We start from the raw sequence: 16,900 nt of genomic DNA, 5'->3' as shown, positions 1-16,900 counted from the left end.
TTGAAATTACTAAAAACACTTTAGCGTAAAGAGCGAGGTATTATGAGGAGGTGAACCCCTCATATGCGTAATAATTTCTGTTCGTTTTGAGTTTTTAAAACCTAAGCGTTTTCCAAGATTTCCAGTTTCCCCCTACAACTCCTCCCAATGTCAACAGGTCTGGTCGGGATTTGAAATAAGAACTCTGATAAATGAGTTCCTTCTAAATATCAAATTTCATTAAGATCCAGTCACTTGTTCTGAAGTAAAAAATGCCTCAATTTTTTTAATTTTTCCAAATCAACCCTCCCCCCCCCAGCTCCTCTAAAGAGAACAGATCCGTTTTAATAATGTCAATTACGTATCTATAACTTGTGCTAATTCTTCCCATCAAGTTTCATCCGATCTATCCACTTTAAGCATTTTCCAAGATTTCTGTTTCCCCCTCCAACCCCCTATGTCCCCGAATCCAATTTGAATTGAAAATCGAGCATCTGAGAAATAAGATCCTTCTTTATATCAAGTTTCATTAAGATCCGATCACCCATTCGTAAGATAAAGATACTTCAATTTCCAAGAATTCCAGTTTCCCCCTCCAACTCTTCCCAATGTCACCGGGTCTCCGTCGGGATTTAAAATAAGATCTCTAAAGCACAAGATACTTCTAAATATCAAATTTCATTAAGAGCTGATCACCCGTTCGTAAGTTACAAATAACTCATTTTTTCTAATTACTCCCTCCCCCGCAATTCCACCAAAGAGAGCGGATACGGTCCGGTTATGTCAGTCACGTATCTTGGACATGTTTTTATTCTTCCCACAAAGTTTCATTCTGATCCTCCGCTTTGCGTGTTTTCCAAGATTTCCACCCACCCACCCCTAACTCTCCCCCCCCATGACACTGGATCCAGTCGAAATTTAAAACAAGAAATCTGAGTTACGAGGTCCTTCTAAATATGAAATTTCATTAAGATCCGATCACTCCTTCGTAAGTTAAAAATACGTCATTTTTTCTAATTTTTCAGGGCTAACCCCCCCCCCCCAACTCCCCCAAACAGAGCGAATCTGTTTCGATTATGTCAATCACGTATCTAGGATTTCTGCTTATTTTTCCTACCAAGTTTCATCCCGATCCCTCCACTCTAAACGTTTTCCAAGATTTTGGGTCCCCCCCCAAAAAAAAACCTCTCCCAATGCCACCAGATCCGGAGCGGATCAGGTCCGGTTATGTCAGTCACGTATCTTGGACTTGCTTTTATTCTTCCCACCAAGTTTCATCCTGATCTCTCTGCTTTAAGTGTTTTCCAAGATTTCCACCTCACCCCAACTCCCCCTTCCCAATGACTCTGGATCCAGTCGGGATTTAAAATAAGAGATCTGAGTTAAGAGGTCCTTCTAAATATGAGATTTCACCAAGATCCGATCACTCCTTCGTAAGTTAAAAATACCTCATTTTTTCAAATTTTTAAGAATTAACTCCCCCCCCCCCGAACTCTCCCAAATAGAGTGGATCTGTCCCGGTTATATCAATCACGTATCTAGGACTTCCGCTTATTTTTCCCACCAAGTTTCATCCCGATCCCTCTATTCGAAGCGTTTTCCAAGACTTTAGGTTCTCCCCAGTTCCCCCCCCCCACAATGTCACCAAATCCGGTCAGGATTTGAAACAGGAGCTTTGAGACACAATATGCTTCTAAATATTAAATTTCATTAAGATCCGATAACCCGTTCGTAAGTTAAAAATACCTAATTTTTACTATTTTTCCGATTTAACCGTCCCCCACTCCCCCCCCCAGATGGTCGAATCGTGGAAACGACAATTCCTAATTTAATCTGGTTCCTGATACGGCTGCCAAATTTCATCGTCTTAGCTTACCTGGAAGTGCCTAAACTAGCAAAACCGGGACCGACAGAATTTGCGATCGCTATATATCACTTGGTAGATACAAAGTGCCACAAAAGCCTGAGTAATAAACTTAAACTATTATTTTAAGTTTAGTAACAAGTTTTTTACCCCCTATTTTAAATGTAATTGCTGAACGTTGTTTTCTAAATGCGTCTTTTAATCTTATCCTTTCCTTCTACATTTTCACCATTGCCGTTTGAGGGGGTGGGGATTTTGTTTCACTCTGATATCAGCCCACCACGGAACTTCCAAGTTACAAGACCTTCCTGAATTTACAAGGAAATTTAGTTGAGAGGTAGGGTGTGTCTTCCCAATTAACTCAGAAACATGAGTTGTTTTTTTTTTAGATAATTTTACGCACTTTTAAAGACTTTGTATGAATATAGGCCTGCAAAAATTTTGCCATATTTTTGAAGGGTGCTGGACAGGGCCGTATTCAGAAAGGTTACCCGGTTTGAACCCTCCTCCCTCGTGATTTTGTCCGACTTGTAAAAAAGCGACACAAATCAAAATATCTAAACATTTTTTTCCGTTTTATACAATGTTTTTGCACCCCCTCACCCGAACAAAATCCTGGATACGGCCTTGATACTGGGGTATTCTGACCATTTTAGTGAACGTGGACATTTTAAAGTGAGTTCGGAGGACTGAGGTAAAGCAAAGCAGAGATTACTTTCCTGTACTTCTGTGTTGAAAATGTGCTTTAATTCCATTGGTCTGCTTTTTTTGCTACATATTTTCGTAAGTCAATCGCACTATTACCCTTATTAAAGGGGAGAAAAATAGCCACATTTTTTAAACCAGGTTAAGGCCCATCGATACAATTAAAAATCAGTCTCTCCCGTCCATTATAAAAGTTTTTAGTTTGTTTGGTCCATCAATGTATTATTAAGTTGCCGGTCTTGATAAAACTTGTAGAACTTGGACGATAGATTCGAACAAACGAGAGTTTACTTATGTTTACTTAGTTTATTTCTATTGCATTCAATTTCTTTCAGTTTGGGCCTGATAGTGAGATATTCAGCTCTAATGAGACTTAATTCATCAGAAAGTATTAATTCCTAATCAAAGATATGAGCCTAGTAAGAGCTTCTACAGTTAAAACCCTGTCAGAGTTTGCTTTAAAACCAGAAATCTCTAACAATTCTATCAAAGAAATAAAGATTCTTAATAATTTAAGAAGGGATGAATCTATTATTATTACAAAAGCAGACAGGGGTAACACTTTAGTGGTAATCGACACCAAGGACTATGATTCAAAATTAAACGCTTTACTGAAAGATGAAAAAACGTATAAAAAACTTTCTTTTGACCCGACGGACTCATACACAAAGAAGTTTAAGAACGAGTTAAAGAGTTTGAAGGAAGAAGGGAAAATTACACCTCAACTTTTCTACAAATTCTTACCAAGAGGTTCTTTGTGCCCTAAATTATATGGACTTCCAAAGATACATAAGCCAAATCTGCCATTACGACCAATTGTTGCGAGTAACAAGTCACCAACAAGTGCTCTGAGTAAGTGGCTAGTGTGATTGTGTAAACCACTCATGTCTACACAAATTTCTTACATTAAGAATTCGTCAAAACTTGTAAAAAAAACTAAAAGAAGTTGAGATTTCCTCAAATTGTATAATTTCAAGTTTCGACATAGTGTCAATGTATACGAGTATTGATGTAAAAGCCGCAGAAATTCTTCTTGAGAGAAAGATACTAAGAAATTTGGACTTAATTAGTGGTGAAACAGTTTCGGAAGTCGGTGTAATTATGAGTTTAGTTAGGTTGTGCAACATGTTCTCTTATTTTTTTCAATTCAGAGGGGGTTTTTTCGAACAAGTAAATGGTTTACCATGGGGGCCTCTTTAAGTCCTTTATTAGCAAATTGTTTTCTAGAAAATATTGAAACAATAGCATTAGATTCATACTTTTTAAAACATAAATTTTGGGGGAGATATATGGATGACATAATTTCAGTATGGAATTATGGAGTGGAGGAATTAAAAAGTTTTTTAGAACATCTTAATTTTTGGGGAGGGGATTTAAAATTTACAATAGAATTAGAAGAGGATAATAAACTTCCTTTTCTGGATATCCTTCTTTTAAAAAATGAAAATAGTCTGGATTTTAAGATTTACAGAAAACCTTCTAACAATAACAGATTTTTGTCGTTTTTCTCCGGTCATGCTCGCCAAGTAAAAATTGGTTTAATCATATTCACAACTGACAACGTTTTTAGTATTTGTTCTCCAAAATTGATTGAGGAGGAATTATTGTTGTTGAAAGAGATTTTAATAAGTAACCATTATTCGGGTTGGTTAATTGACCAAACTTTTTCGAAAAGAAGGAAAAAATTTCTAGAATGTTCTGACGATATTCTGGAAACAACAGAAAAGAAAGATATTTTTTGTTCTCTACCATATATTCCAGGTTTGAGTGAAAAACTTCTTCTAGGCACTAGGAAACCTAGTGCCATCTTCTGGACAGATTGCAAATGAAAAAAAAAGACCAATAACTGATATTTTTCCTCAATATCTGATAATAACACTGACCCTCATATCAGTCCAATAATATTGATTGGCCAATATATTGGTCATGCCCAAATTGGTCAGAACCCAGGATTGAAGCACCAAACATGTACCTTTTTGCACTATTTGTGGATGCTGCTCCAGATTCACAAAACCACAGTTTATTTTAATGCAAGACCTCTCATGGAATGCAATTAAGCCATGGAATGCACAATAGCTAAGAAGGTAGCTTAAACTAGTCTATAGATGAAATAGTTAGATAAGGTTCATTATAGGGCAGTAATCAGATAGAGGAAAAAGAAAAATACTATTGGACTTTTTACTTAATACTTTTTCCAAGTACAATAATCTCTGCTGTTAAACATGTCCTGCTCTAATAGTATGAGATGTAGCCCTAGATTGTAATAAAATTCAGCTGATTTTTGTAAAACTGGATTCTTGTTATTATGAACCAACTTTTGATAAGAAATAAGATCAAAAGATGATAAAAGCCCACAAAGTCAGCAGCCTTGTGAAATCTAGGTCATCACTGGGGGGAGCTGGGACTTAATTTGGCAGCAACAATTATCATCTTTAGAAATAGTATTGTTAAATTTTGAAAGTTGTATGTTAATTAGGTAGGATCAATGAAAACACACTGTTTGTTGTGTGTTCCCAAAATTACTAATCACTTTCATTGTAATTTTTATTGTGCTTCTTTGAAGTGATATTTTGCTCCATATTAAATAATTGTTACCAGAAATTCTGGAAACTATCATAATTGCTTATCTCATTCCTAAAAGTGTATTGCTTCAGTTTAACCCTCCCCATCTAATGGACAAGCATACAGAGTAGGCGACTATAGTCAACACATTTAAATGATATTTTTGACTATACAACTCTTTTCTGCTACATTATTTGGAATCAGTTTAGTGGTTCACCACTTCCAAATGAAACATGGTAAACCAATAGAGGCAGTACCATTTGATATTCTATGCCCAGCACCAATATCATGGTTGCTTTTCTGACAATGCAAACCCTGGCGGTCCCAGAAATAGCCCTAGGAACAAATAAAAACTTAAAAAAAGATATAACAATGAAATTTCTACTTTATAATATGAGGGATATACCTATTAATAAAAAAAAATCTCCCATTTCTATCTTCTTTTTATTATTCACAAAAAAAACTTGTATTTAGCATTCCAATCACCCACAATTAAAACTGGATGCCATAAGGTTTAGAATTCAGATCCCATTTTCACAAATAGCCAATGATTACCTTAATTTGCACTTCAGAGCTATTAGGGTACATGTTGAATCTGTTCAATTCTATCATTAGTATTGGCAGTTATTCATATGCAACACAAATAAAAAAGAAATATGTCAGTAATATATCACTGATAAAAAGATATCAATAAGTTTCATACATATATATATATATATATACAGGTAGCAATTCAAGTTATATTTGGAGGGTTTATCCCAATTTGTTTCAAGTCTCCTTCTGAAAACCTTAGCTGACACTGAAGAAACAACATCCTCATTCAAAGTATTCAAATCCTTGATCACTCTTTGGCTGAAAAAATCTTATCTGATTCAATTGTTGACTAAGGGCTTATGAGGCTTCTTTGAGTGACCTTGAGTTTGTTTTTGATTGGCAATCTGTGTAAATAGCTCATTTTTGGTTTGGTTTACATACTTATATGTTAGTGGCATGTTGCTATACCTGCATTTGAAAGTCAACAATGGCAGCCTTAGAACACATAGCATGTCAGTATATGGTTTTTCACTAATTCTAGAAATATATCAAGTGGCCCTCCTCTGTACACCTTCAATAAGCTGTACATCCCTTTTATGAAAGGTATCTGCAAGAAAGGTTCCAAGTCCAAGACTTGTATTATGAGTGCCTTATCTAGCTTTGGGGAGATTCTACATGATTTGCTGCTGATAGTTCTTCTTATATATCCAAGGGTCAGATTTACTTTAAAGATCTGTCATAAAATTCAAGTAATGGAGAAGTGCATTATTAAGGCTACATATGGGACTATCAGAAGAAGGGGGGATATTGTAAAGAAAGAAATCATGATATTTGGAAACCATATACAATAAAGAATCCAATGGTGCTACTTTTATTATATTAGCACTGGCATGCTTGCTTTAAAAGTGGTCAACCACTAGACTAATACCCATTATTTTTTAATAAATAGTAGCCTAATCAATCAGCAGGGAGAAAAGAATTATGTTATTCTAAAAAAATACTATGAATGTTTGGTATTAAAAATCTGGGGGAGGAGGGGGTTAAGTGCTCCTTCTCAGCAATATATTTTTATTATTGACATAAATAATTATTTATGATGGTTTTAAAGTAGGCCTAGTTGACATAATTTTTGTAATCATTTTCTGCTTGTCAATGGTACTTTAAGGAATAAGGTGTCACTTTTAAGGTCCTTTTCAGGGATCAAATCAGAATTTGTGATAGAAGTTATTTTTTGCCATGCCATGCAACCAAAAGAAGAAGGGTCTTCTTGTTTCAACCTGTGTACCCAAAAATTGAATCAACTGTGAAAGAAAAAACACACAAAAATATATGATTTGTACTATATATTTGTGTAATGAGACAGTCAATAGTGGTATAACATTCATTAAATTTCTAAAGGAAAAGAAGGGAAATAAAATATTATTGAGACAGAATACTTCTTCTCTCAATGAATTTGGACTGTATGTAATAGAAAATGGGATGGAAGGAGGTCATTTAGTAACTCTTTGGTTATTATTAGAGTAATTTATTTATAGAGTATTGTAAAGACCAAATCACTTGTCTATTGGAACTTTTCATCCTTAAGCCACCACAATAAACTTATCTTTGTGTACTCATATATTTTACTTGTTTGTATTGTCATCTATATATGTGTGTTGAAGGAAACCTCTATTTCTCCCTCAGGGCCATGTCCTACAGTTGAGGCAAACATAGCCAATACTTTAGGATAACTGTTGCTGCACACTTAACACACAACAATGCTAGGCCAAATATAATATGTGGGCCAGACATAACACAACATTTGTATATTAGGGGGGAGGGGGCTAAAGTATAGGGGAACTGCAGTCAAAATGCTCAACATACAAATATATTGCTATGTTTTCTTAACATGCTTCCTTATCAAATCATCTATTCTAAATGTTCACTACCTAATTTTAACAGCCTATCTGGTTTTTACCTCAGGCTATGATAAACCTTAACTAGGCTAATGGCCTATTAAACAGGATTTAGGCCTGGGATAATGCTACTAATATTGACAACTCATTACAGCATAAAACCACTTGAAGCCCTCTTTAGAACTTTCTTCATCACTAATAGTGTGCCTGTTCCTATCTTTAACTGAGTTAAGTCCAGATTGACTATTCCCTCTCAGTTTTTTCTGTATGCCTACAAATAAAATATCACTATTGGTACAGAGCTAAGATACTCACTGGCCCAAAATAGGGAGCTACAATATCTACAATTCTGAAAATTTGATCAGCAAAACTGTCACCAAAACCCATGATTTTTTCAGAAATTTCCATTTAGGAAAATTAACATAATATCTGATTTTCAAATATCTCGCCGACAGTCTATCCGGTAGCAAGTCTTCAATTGGCAGATGGCAGGGTCTGTGAATCTATCACAGTCGATTCTCCAAAAGTGTCTAGTCTCCAATCTATAAACTACAGATACTGAACTTGACGACGAGTTTCTAATGAAATTAAATTTAAAGATTTTTTTTTTTCAATCTGTTAAATGGAGACCAGGGGTATCACAAGCCGGAATATTGGGGAAAGGGAAGCGGAATGGATTTTATTCGGGCGATAATTTAATCTGACGGATTTGAAAATTTTGTCATAAAATTTGCTCGATAATTTTACCGGTTGGAACTAATCTTCTTTCATTTATTTTGCGTCAATTTTTGCTATCATTGCATCTATTTGTTAAAAAATTGAGGCAGTAAAATAGCGATGGTTTGCGCCTAAATTTTACCGTTTAGACTTTGTTTCACTGGTTGGCTGAAAATATTGAGAAATTACACCCCCCTCCACACACTATTTTATGTGATGCCTCTGATAGAGACATTACAAGCTGAATTCCGTCTTGGACCAAGTTTCAGACTTTTCTTATTGCTAAAGATTCTGTCAAATACTGAGCCTCAGACTAAGTCCAATAAGTAAAACAAACAAAAATTTAAATATATGCATGATAAACTAATAAAATAAACACTTAAATAAATAGAATAAGCTGAGGACAAGCTATCTTAAATAACCCACAAACGATACCAAAAACTTTCCACCTCTTTATAAAACCAACCGAAAAACAAATTAAAGCACCAAACACTGTTTCTGGACGGTAGCTTTTTGAGAAACTAGCTCACATTTATAGCTAAGCATATAGTATCAAACAGTTCGTGGTAACAAACTGTAGTAAGGAGCGACCCGGCTCAATAGTAACTAAAACTCTAAAAAACTGAATTTTGATATCAATAGCTACATCAAAAGAATCGTATTTTACTGCTGATTTTAAATATATCAATTTTATCAAGTTTAGTCTTACCCATCAAAAGTTACGAGCCTGAGAAAATTTGCCTGATTTAAGAAAATGGAGGGAAACACCCCCTAAAAGTCGTTGGATCTTAACGAAAATGACACCATCAGATTCAGCGTATCAGAGAACCCTGTTGTCGAAGTTTCAAGCTCCTATCTACAAAAATGTGGAATTTTGTATTTTTTGCCAGAAGACAAATCACAGAAGACGTGTTTATTTGTTTTTTTTTCTTTTTCCCAGGGGTCATCGTATCGACCAAGTGGTCCTAGAATGTCGCAAGAGGGCTCATTCTAACGGAAATGAAAAGTTCTAGTGCCCTTTTTAAGGGACCAAAAAAATTGGAGGGCATCTAGGCCCCCTCCCACGCTCATTTTTTTCCTAAAGTCAACGGATCAAAATTTTGAGATAGCCATTTTGTTCAACATAGTCGAAAACCCTAATAACTATGTCTTTGGGGATGACTTACTCCCCCACAATCCCTGGGGGAGGGGCTGCAAGTTACAAACTTTGACCAGTGTTTACATAGAGTAATGGTTATTGGGAAGTGTACAGACGTTTTCAGGGGGATTTTATTTTGTTTGGGGGTGGGGCTGAGGGGAGTGGGCTATGTTGGAGGATCTTTCCTTGGAGGAATCAGTCATGGGGGAAGGAAAATTCAATGAAAAGGGCGCAGGATTTTAGCATTACTATAAGAAAACAATGAAAAATAAACATGAAAACGTTTTTTCAAATGAAAGGAAGGAGTAGCATTGAACCTTAAAACGAACAGAGATTATTATGCATATGAGGGGTTCTAAAAATAATTTAGCATAAAGAGCGAGGTATTTAGCGGGAGATAAATAACTCGCTCTTTATCCTAAAGTATTTTTAGTAATTTCAACTATTTATTCTACGGCCTTTCTGATTCATGGGTCATTCCTAAAGAATTGGGACAAAACTTACGATTTAGTGTACAGAGCGAGGTATTAACGAGGGGACAAACCCCCTCGTATAAATAATAAAAATATAAGATTATGAAAGTTTGTTACGTAAGTTAATTCTTAAGTTACGTATATATTTTACTAATAAAAACGTTCGTTAAAAATTAAAAGTTCTAGTTGCCTCTTTAAGTAACCGAAAAATTGGAGGGCAACTAGGCCTCCTTATCCGCCCCTTATTTCTCAAAATCGTCTGACCAAAACTAAGAGAAAGCGATTTAGCCAAAAAAAGAATTAATATACAGATTTCATTTTAATAATTTATGTGCGGACAGCCAAAACCAAACATGCATTAATTCAAAAACGTTCAGAAATTAAATAAAAAAAACAACTAATTTTTTTAGCTGAAAGTAAGGAGCGATATTAAAACTTAAAACGAACAGAAATTACTCCGTATATGAAATGGGTTGTCCCCTCCGCAATCTGTCGCTCTTTATGCTAATGTTCGACTCTTTGCCACAATTCTACTTTTTAAAACAATTAAAAGCTTTAGCGTAAAGAGCGAGGGATTGCGGAGGGAACAACCCATTCCATATACGGAGTAAGTTCTGTTCGTTTTAAGTTTCAATGTCGCTCCTTACTTTCAGCTAAAAAAATTAGTTTTTTTTTGTTTAATTTATAACTAAAGTAGAAAATGTAAATTTCAATTCAGGTAATTCACTGGGGATTTCCTTAATTTCTTTTCCCGTAGCTCATATTTTAACGTTCTGTTTATTTTTATGATTTTTTTATTTTTTAATAAAGCTCTACAAGGTTTAAATTAACTTTTAAGATAAGGTTCGATAGTGTAGGCCGGCCCGAAAAAAAGTTTCAGTCGTTTTAAAAAACAATGCTTAGCCCAAAGGCTGTCTTTATTTCTGAAAATAAAATTTGGTTTAATAGTGAATTACATAGTGGAAGAGATCCAATAAACGAATACGAAATGGTCTTTGGTTTGTCACCTAGAAATAATACACCAATATAAACAAAATTGTGTTTTTGAAGATCTTATGCAAAACAATGGTATAAAACTAGCTATTCAATGTGAAACCACTATAGCTCACCACTGAGTCTCACCCCAATCAAACAGCTCAAGGTGATGAACAATAAGTATAAAACAAATTGGCCCAGCAATAACCAGTACTCTGAAATAATAATTTTGATCACAATTAATTGATCAAAATCATTCTCTCTTATCATAAGAATGAATAAACAGGCATGATAATAAGTTTTAACATAATCACTGGTAAATAATACTTTGAAATGTCAATTCGGCCACAAGATTTATCATTATTATTTATTAGTTTTATTAATTGATACTTATACTTTCACACCTATTCCAGATTCCCAAGTGTTTCTATAATACTCACATGTGTAGTCATTCACGGGGGTAATTATTGTTCTATGTAAATGATAATCGTTTTTAAACTCAGTAATGCATTGTTTTCAATTTTGACGGTGGTCTGTTATAGTTCATTCCGTACGTAGGAGGTCAACTCCACGTTTATTATTCTAATTCTATCTCACTTAACAATAAAGATATTTATTGTTAAGGGATAAGGTTTGTATTAATACTTTAAAGTTTGTGCTAATATCTTTATTCTGTTCTTTTCTACGATGCGTAGACATTCACTGGATTTGTGCTTGGACGGGTTAATTGTTTATAGGTTTGGCATCTTCTTGGGTGTATTCTTGGGCACATTGTTTCTGGGAATTTGTATATATATTTCATAGTTCATATTTTCCATATAAAACTGTTCGAATGTAATTTTTTTTTCGTATTGACAATGGATAGGTTTAGTTTCCATTCACAGGGTCACAGAACTGATTGTTAAGGCTGTATTGAAACTTGATTAAAAAGTCTTTCTCAACACATTGTCTCTGATTCAGGATGGCGGTAATCATAGTCTTTGAGGGTTTTGTTCACTAAAAGTGCTTCAGTAATGGCTGGGTTTCTTAAGATGGTCATTCTGTTCAATTTTAATCCATTTAAAGATGTCTGGTAATGCTGAGATGCAGAAATGCAGCAACTGCTCTAACTATGACATTCCCTGAAAGTTTCAACTTGTTGCCCGAAGTCATTCTGACATTCTTCATCACCAAATCTATTCTTATTTAATTTGACACCTCCCTCAGAAACCTTGAAAGTTATTCTATAATTACATTAACCTTTTTGAAGACCCAGACCCAGGATCCCTATATCAAATCTTATTTGTAAAAGTGATAAAAATTGCAAGGCTTACATTCCTTGCCTTAGCAGCTATGTGAGTTAAGTCATCTCTAAGGGTATAGTGAATTCACTATAAGGTATAGTTATACTGTTTAATTTTAATATTAAACCATTTGATTACATATGACCTCCCAAACTGTCTAATTCATTCGAGTTCGAAGACTTAATAATTTTTCGGTTTCCCATGGTTATTTAAATTTTTCAATGTCATTTTCTCTTGAGTCTTTTATCAAATCTGCCACTCCTACCAACCTATTATGCACTGATCAGCATGAAGTCTTTCCTTTTTGCTGATTTTCAGAAAATCTAGTCCTTGCCAGCAGGCTACTTTTCAGGACAGAAAGATGCAAAACAAACGAAACCCTTCAATCAGCATACAAATTAGCAAACCTTTCAAGAATATAAAAATCATTTATTTTTTTATTTTTTTACAATGCTAGAAAGATTCCTATGAAGTGAATCCAATTTCTAAAGAAATTCTAAAAAAAATCAAAATTTTCAAAAAATCACTAAGAGCCTGAATATTTGGGGACGACTTGGTAAAGTTTCAGTCCAGCTGCAAAGTTAATTTGTTACTTTTAAAAGGAAGGTAAACCATAAGCCATAAAATTTATACGCACCCTTTCTAAAACATTTAACGTTTTTTAATATACTGGTTACTTTATGAATAACGAATATGAAATCATTTAATAGCCACAAAACCTTGAGACTACCTTTTCTTATAATGTTTTTAGAATAATGGTATAGCCATTGAAATAAACAGAAAAGCACAAAAATAGACAGAGAACATGGATTATACGAAATTATAGAAATTTCCCATAATATTAATAGAAAACTTTTTGTTGGCAGGAGACAAAAGAAGATGAAAAAAAGAACCTTTTTTTAGAAGAAAAACTAGTGATAAATAGCCATGAAACATATTTATGCTAAACAAGGTTAGCCAAACAGAACAATGAAATACAAAAAGTAGCTAAACAAGGTAATCCATCCATCTAGATAATGCTAAATATTTCAAAGATCAAGCAGTATAGGAGTTATTTTTAGCAAGAACTAAAAAGGTCTTTGCATCATTATGAAACGTGTCACGGTCGCGATTTTGTTGTCCCGCACCGAAGCGGAACCAAGGCAGGCTTCCCTATAAGATTTTCGGGGCCTAATGTGCGGAAATTTGTTCCAGGGAGCGTTTGGGCGGCTGAGCTCATGGGATTATTTACAAATAAATTGAAAATTATTTGCTTTTGGTAAGATCTTTCCACGGCGGAATATATTATGAGGGAAGAAAATTTCCATGAAGGGGACGCAGGATATTCTGGCATGATTAAATATAACAATGAGAAAATAAAAATAATCTTTTTTTAACTTGAAGTAATGAGCAGCATTAAAACTCAAAACGAACAAAAAAATATTACATACATTAGGGGGTTTGTCTCCTCAAAAATTCTTTGCTCTTTACGCTAAAGTATTTTTTAGTAATTTCAACTATTTATTCTACGGTCTTGTGATTCAGGGGTCATTCTTAAATAATTGGGACAAAATTCCTTTAGTGTAAAGAGCGAGGTATTGACGAGGAGGCAAACGCCCTAAAATACGTAATAAAATGTACAAATATAGAAGTTCATCACGTAATTTAATTCGTAAGTTACGCATATTTATTACTAACAAAAAAGTTTGCAAACAACCAAAAATTTTAGTTGTATTTTTAAGTAACCTAAAACCGGAGGTCAACTAGGCCTCCTCCTCCACTCCTTTGCATGATCAAACTCGTCCAATCAAAACTATGACAAAGCTATTTAGCAAAAAAAAAATTAATTCACAATCTTCGTTTTGATTATTCATGTGTAGTGAGGCAAAATCAAAACATGCATTAATTCAAAAACGTTCAGAAATTAAAAAAAAAAAACAAACAAGTTTCTTTAACTGCAAGTAAGGAGTGACATTAAAACTAAAAACGAACAGAAATTGTACCGTATATGAAAAGGATTGTCCCCTACTTAACGCCTCACTCTTTACGCTAAAGTTGTTTATTGTTCATAAAGTAGAGTTGTGACAAAGAGTCAAACTGACCTGCCATATCCTGATCGATACAATTTTGTGGCTCAATACATACCGATACAATTACATACCAATATATATATATATATATATATATATATATATATATAGATTAGATATGTTTTAACTAATACGTTTTCAATAGCTTCAAAACGCTGTGCTACTTTATACGCTTCAGAAAGGGAATTATAATCATTCTGGTGTTCTAATAAATATCTCGAGCTTTCGCCTCCAGCCTTCAATAAGGCAATCCAGGCATATACTATCGGAAAAACATACTAGTAAACCGCCATATCCTGATCGAAACAATTTTCTGGCAATGTCCACCCTCTTATAAAACTGATACACTGTTTCATTGGATGATTGCCTCAATTTAGTTAAATTTCTAAATTTCTTTCCAGGTAGGTTTCTGGTTTAGTTTGTAGGTTCCAGGTTTCTTTCCTGGTAGGTGCGTCTGCGTCATTTCTTTTTCAAGTTCCTCTAAATTTCTGATATCTGAGGAATCTCTATCCTCAAAAAAAAATTGTGGCCCTGTTAGTCTAAGCGGTACTGCATATATTAGCTACGAGTCTGACAAGCCAAGCAACGTTTTAACCCTTCTCAATTGGCTAAAAAAAGGTTTTATAAATTTTGCATTATCAAGAACTAGAATATATCCCAAGGGATCCATTACCAACCCAATTACTCTTTGATTTATATTATCCTTGTTGCTCTAATCCTCAATAGGTGTATCGGTTATATTATCCCCAGAAATATCTCCCATATTTAAACTACTTCTTATAGTGTCTCTTTCTTTGGTCATTAAATTACCCACTGTAGTCAAAAATTTCACGACTGAAGTGGGATTACAATGGCGTTTTAACCTTTTTCAATTGGCTAAAAAAGGTTTTTATAAATTTTGCATTATCAAGAGCTGGAATATAACCCAAGGGATCCATTACCAACCCAATTACTCTTTGATTCATATCAAAGAGTAATTATACTAATTAGCATTCCGTGCGCGACTTCTTTAAGGTGGTCGGGCATTACCCTTACTAACAATTTAGTCTCTTTTCGTAATAAAATTGTTTCTGATGCTAAGGTTAAACTTCAAGTGGGTTATTCTAAAATTGTTGCGAACAGGGGGAAATACAACCGCAAAGGCCTTTCACAAATTTATTCTTGCTTTTGTGATCACTCGGTTTTATATCTTTCTGGATTGTATCCTGTTTAAAAGAAAAAAATTTAAAGGCTCTCGAGTCATCTTATTTTCGTTCCCTCCGTTTTTTGTTGTATCTTCCTCCCTGGTACAAGAACAGTGATATGGTAACAAATTTCGGGGCTCCAGATTTATTAAATAAACTTAAAGTGCTACAACAGAAACTATCCGAATCGATACATTTTACTATTAACCCTTTTCATGATCTTCTAAAATGTTTCAACAGTAATTTAATGTGTTACCAGAAGTTTTTTGTCTGTGTGTTTGTTTTATGCTCCGCTGTTTCAAGAGGGTCACAAATAAATTATTATTATTATTATTATTATTATATTATCCTTATTGCTCTTACCTTCATTAGGTGTATCAGTTATATTATCCCGCGAAAAATCTCCCATATTTGCACTACTTCTGATAGTGGCATTTTCTTTCGTCATTAAATTACCCACAGAAGTCAACAATTTTACGACTAGTAGGATTATTATCCCGACTTGAAGAATCGAAATTCAAAGGGGCCTTTAAACCTTTACTTATTTATTTCGTTCAAAAAGGATGAAGCAATATCTCTATCAAATTCAGGATCTGAAGAATCTTAAATAGGAATTACACTCATTTAAAAAGAAAAAATAATTAAAAGAAATAAATTAAGTCAAAGCTGTGAAAACAAGGCAAAATCGTCACTAAACACTACTGACAGATTTCCTACTCGCCTTCGAACTTAAAATGCATGCTTTACAATCGCAAATTGTCCTTCGACGTTCTTCACTTTTTTTTCTAAAACTGGAATCTGTAGCGGGAACCTGGAACTGATGTTCGATCTAGATCTTGGATCTTTGACGATGGAAACAGCAACAATCCTCGACTTCCAAGGTCAAACGATGAAGTTTCTTAGCACATATCAATAACACAGTTATGCACGAATCAAAACGGCTTTCAGCGATTAGTCTCTACGCCCCAATTACAGCTGACAATGATGAAGTTCACCAAAATTGGAAGGTAAAGAAACTTACGACGACGATGCAGGTGATGGGCCAGAAAAGAAAAAGTCAAACTACAATTGAATTTACTGATGATCGTTAAATAATGACTATTCCTACTTAACAAACACCGACAATTTGGAAGTTTTGTAGGTACTTTGAAGAAAAATGAATATTGGTCCGTGGTGTTTTTTTGTTCTTTGTTCTAGTATGACGCGGTCCCATGCATTGAAATCCCTCAAGAGTAAGTCCTTCGGGAACGAACAGTGAAGTAGCTAAATTTTTCGTTGTAAGATATTGCAGTGAAATTTATTTAGAAGAACGAAATAACAATAAAAATTCGAAATTATTTTTGTGTTTCAGGTGTTTTACATTTGGTAAATCTATTTGTATATCCACAGGCCCCCTTTCAGTTTTTATCTAGATATCGTTTCAACTGTTGTCCTCAACGCGATCAGGTCATTTAATAATACCACAGTAAAATTAAATTTAGGCATGCATTTGGGCCTGGAATGAGGTTGTTTCTGAAACAAG

General features: G+C 34.4%; 1 protein-coding gene across 14 annotated transcripts in view; it reads right to left on the bottom strand.

Annotated features, from left to right (window-relative positions):
* Positions 1 to 16,900, bottom strand: part of LOC136024812 (palmitoyltransferase ZDHHC16B-like) — a 229,143-nt gene that overhangs the window by 107,793 nt on the left and 104,450 nt on the right. The window contains exon 1 of one of the 14 annotated variants that reach the window (XM_065700294.1): positions 7,855 to 8,013. The exons of 12 other annotated variants lie outside the window; for them this stretch is intronic. The gene's annotated coding sequence lies outside the window, so the exon portion shown is untranslated. Of the gene's footprint in view, positions 1 to 7,854; positions 8,014 to 12,533; positions 16,441 to 16,900 lie in introns of those variants that run through there. One more of the 14 variants, XM_065700288.1, reaches the window with a different exon arrangement.

This window comes from Artemia franciscana, chromosome 3 (assembly GCF_032884065.1).
Source record: "Artemia franciscana chromosome 3, ASM3288406v1, whole genome shotgun sequence".
Lineage (NCBI taxonomy): Eukaryota > Metazoa > Arthropoda > Branchiopoda > Anostraca > Artemiidae > Artemia > Artemia franciscana.
Note: the sequence above shows the minus strand (reverse complement) of the source record. Positions and strands in the feature narration are given on the sequence as shown.